This window comes from Piliocolobus tephrosceles, chromosome 2 (assembly GCF_002776525.5).
Source record: "Piliocolobus tephrosceles isolate RC106 chromosome 2, ASM277652v3, whole genome shotgun sequence".
In the NCBI taxonomy this organism is placed as follows: Eukaryota; Metazoa; Chordata; class Mammalia; order Primates; family Cercopithecidae; genus Piliocolobus; species Piliocolobus tephrosceles.
Window position 1 is genome coordinate 28,875,431 of NC_045435.1, and position 4,421 is coordinate 28,879,851.

General features: G+C 45.6%; 1 pseudogene across 1 annotated transcript; it reads right to left on the bottom strand.

Moving 5' to 3' along the window:
- Positions 1–1,209: 1,209 nt before the first annotated feature.
- Positions 1,210–2,756, bottom strand: LOC113225226 (annotated as a pseudogene). Its single transcript, XR_003309895.2, has one exon. The product of XR_003309895.2 is annotated as a creatine kinase B-type pseudogene (transcript).
- Between the last annotated feature and the right edge of the window lie 1,665 nt (positions 2,757–4,421).

Consider the following 4,421-nt stretch of genomic DNA (forward strand, 5'->3'; position numbering starts at 1 on the left):
TTGTGTCTCTCTGTCCCCTTGATTACCAAGTGGCCTCTTAGAGTTGGCAAATAAATGTGCACTACCAACTGACATCCAGAGTTCTATAGAGCAACAAGAAAATTACAAAGTCCCACAAATTGCAAACCAGGGAAGAAAACTGGGTGTGGCATGCAGGGAAATCTTCACTTTCTTTGAGCCTTGCTGCCCTGTTTCCATATAGCCATGTGGTGCTGGCTGCAATTCTAAAGCCATGCTCAGTAAAATTCATCCAAGGTATAGAATGACTTTATGTCCTACTCTTTGACTTCCCAAACTTTGCAGGGAGACCTATCCAGCAACCCCTCTCCTCATACACAAACATACAAACACTATGTTCCTATGCATGCAAAAATGCATACACACATGCACAAATGCATACGTGCATGCACACACATCACCACCAACACCAACACCAACACAAATACCCTCTGTTTTTCATTTTCAAGTACTTTTTCTTCAGCTGTCTCCTGAAGCTTGTCATTGTCACCTCCCAGGGCAAGGAATAGGAGTAGATAAGTTTCCTCAACAACATCCTTTTAATTTGGTAGTTTGGATTCTGGGTCATTATTTTCAAGGTGGCTTGTATCCACAACAACCATTTCCAATAAAACTTCCCAGTGGGAAAGGGAGCAGTAGGGGTACATTCCATTGCTACGATTGACTCTTGAACAACAAGGTGGCTAGGAGCACTGACTCTCATGCAGTGGAAAATCCACGTATAACTTTTGACTACCTCAAAACTTAACTACTAATGGCCTACTGTTGACCAAAAGCCTTAGCCATAACATAAAGTTGATAACACATACTTTGCATGTTATATGTATTATATACTGTATTCTTACAATAAAGCAAACTAGAGAAAAGAAAATATTACTAGGAAAATCACAAGGAAGAGAAAATACATTTACAGTACTATAATGTATTTATGGATATCATAAATGTATATGTCTGTTTACAAGTTGAACCACCTGTCTAAAATGGTGAGCAACTGCAGCTGCAGACCTCAACCTGTGGTACATATCAAGTAATTCAACTTTTTCGTGTAATATCATAACTTTTCTTGGCTTCTTGGGAGCACTTTCAGCATCACTAGTGGTACTTCGTATGGGGTCTCATGGTGTAATTCAAGGTTTGCAGTACTGCACTACATACAATGAAAGATACGTGACAACCATGAGACATCACTTCTTTTTTTTTTTTTTTTTTTTTTTGGCAGGCCAAAACCCTAGTTTATTTCAGCATCAGCAGTATCTTAGCCATCAAAAAAATAAACTCTACCAAGGGTGACGGAAGTCTCTACAGCAAGGCTAAGGGCTCGCCAGGTGGCGAACATCAGGGGTGCATGGTGGGCACTGCCCAGGCAATAAGTTAGGAAGCAGCAGGGCTGGTGTCGGGTGTGGGCCGGGCTTCACTTCTGAGCAGGCATGAGGTCGTCGATGGCCTGGCCCTGCTCCAGCCGCTGCTCCATCTCGATGAGCAGCTTCACTCCGTCCACCACCATCTGCACCAGCTCCACTTCCGAGAAGACCAGGCGGTCAGCGTTGGAGACGTCGAAGACCCCGCCCACTGCAGCCGTGTCCACACCGCCTGTGCCTCGCTTCTGAAGTCGTAGCCGCTTAAGCACCTCCGAGAACTTCTCATGCTTGCCCAGGTGGGGCAGCTTGATGTGCACTCCTGCCCGCAGCCCTGTGCCCAGGTTGGATGGGCAGGTGAGGATGTAGCCCAGGTGAGGGCTCCACATGAACTCATAGTTCTTAGACTTGAAGAGAGTTTCAATCTGGGTGAGGCCGGTGCAGAAGCGGGTGAACACCTCCTTCATGTTGCCCCCCTTCTGCATGGAGATGACCCGCAGGTGGTCCTCCTCGTTGACCCATACCAGGAAGGTCTTATTGTCATTGTGCCAGATACCACGGGCGTCGGGCCAGTCGCGGGCCATGCCCGAGGCCAGCAGCAGAGGTGACACGGGCTTGTCGAAGAGGAAGTGGTCGTCGATGAGCTGCTGCTGCTCCGCCTCCGTCATGCTCTTGAGCGCGTAGTACCGGCCCGCCAGGTCGCCGTCCAGGCTGGACAGGGCTTCCACCGCGAGCTTTTCGATGGCGCGGCGCTCCCCGCGGCTGCAGTGCGGGGGCAGGCAGAAGCCGCGGATGCTGCGGCCCGTGCGCACCCTCGAGCTCAGCACGTAGTTGGGGTCCAGGTCGTCGCCGCCCTGCAGGTTGTCGGGGTTGAGGTCTGTCTTGTGCTCATCGCTGGGCTTGTAGCCGCCGTGCCGGTCCTCGATGATGGGGTCGAAAAGATCCTTGAACACTTCGTAGGACTCCTCGTCGCCCGCCACGCAGCCCACGGTCATGATGTACGGGTGGCCCGGGTTGTCCACGCCCGTCTGGATGACGTCGTCCAGCGTGAAGCCGCTCGGCGTGCTCTTGGCGCGCAGCTCCGCGTACAGCTCCGGGGTCAGCACCTTGGCCATGTGGTTGTTGTGGGCGCTCAGGTCGGGGAACTCATCCTCGGCGGGGAAGCGCAGCTTCAGCGCGTTGTGGCTGTTGGAGAAGGGCATGGCGGCGGCGGGCGGGCGGCCGGGCGGGGGCGGGGGCGGGGGCGCTCCGTCCGTCGGCAGCTCCCGGAAGGGACGCAGGCTAACAGCCGAGACATCACTTCTTACCTCCATATGCAATTCACTGGAGAGACAAACTGCTCACACAGAGATGATTCGCTTAACAAGATGTTTTGAGTGGATATTCATGACTCTTGAGCTCACTGTAATAACGACAGGTTATTTCATGCAGTGATGATTTCATACAGCATCTTTACATTTGTCTACATTTCTCTGCACTGAAAATGGTGAATGGCACCATTTATGTTTGTGTGCTTAAGTTTTGATAAATTTAACTTTTATAATAGATTTGTGTATATTTGATACTAGTAAATAATAAAATAGACTAATATCTACATATACTTAGGGCATTCTTGGCATAACTAAGTTTTCTTAATTTTTTTTATATTTCCAGGCTACACGGTTCATCTACGAATTTTTTCAAATTTCCTCTGGGCCTTTGGGTCTTCATTTCTGAAGTTTCCTGCATCATATAAAACTTTAATTAGACAAATGTGTTATGCTTTTCTCTTGCTAACCTGTCTTTTGTTATAGGAATATCCACTTTGACCCTTATGGTGGGCGAGGAAATTGATTTTTTGTTGCAAATCTCCAAAAAATTTTCTAATATATTTATTGAAAAAAAATGGCATTAAGAGGGCCCACACAGTTCAAACCTGTGTTACTCAAGAATCAACTGTACTTTACATACCACTCTGCTATACAATCATTTATAGAAGCCTTTCTTTCCATTAAGCCAGCTGGAAGAATGACCTTTCTCAAGCAATGGATGGCACAACTATTACTATTTGCAAAGTGAGCCCTTGAAGAATTCACAGTTAGTTAAATCCCCTTCGGTAAAAAAATTCACTTGTTCCTAAAATATGATGATTTGCAAAACAACAAACTCCTCACCTAGTTGTAGGCAGAGGATATTGAATTCAGAGCAGTACCTACATGACTACCTAATCTAGGCAAAAAGCCTCAAATATAGGATCTATCTCAACCTCTAGGGAAGGCTCTTTAGCAGACATTTATACTATGATCACAGTGTTACTAATTCTATAAGAAACGATTAAAACCTCATCTCTGTTAAAAGCCTGAAGAGACTTCTAGATTGTTTCATAATCTTAGCCAGATATTTTTAATTACTTCTTTTAACTGTGCTTGTAATTTTCCTATTTGATAAATAATTTAAGTCCTTTTATCTATAGTATCATGCACTATTTTACATTATAAATTTTAAGTATTTAAAGAAGTTTTATAAGCTTTTAAATTCACTTTTACAAAGTTTGGTACTTTTATTAGGAAAGTTTATAAAATACTTTGAAATGGGCACAGAGATTACTTGGTGTCTCTATTGGTTTTCTCTTAACTACCATGACAAATTACCACTGTAGAGGTGGGAAGATGTGATACTTTTCCTCATCCATCATAAGGATCAAGTTGGATCCTCCTATAACAAAAGAAAGCTTAGCAAGAGAAAGGCATAACAAATTACTTAATCAAAGTTTAATATGACACAGGAGCCTTCAGAAATGAAGACCCAGGGCCCAAGTGCAGTGGCTCATGCCTGTAATCCCAACACTTAGGAGGCAAAGGCAAGCAGATTGCTTGAGGACAGGAGTTTGAGACCAGCCTGGCTAACATGGTGAAATCCTGTCTCTAATAAAATTACAAAAATTAGCCGGGCATGCTGGTGCATGCCTGTAATTCCAGCTATGTTGGGAGGCTGAGGCATGATAATTGCTTGAACCCAGGAGACACAGGTTGCAGTGAGCCAAGATCAAGCCACTGCACTCCAGCCTGG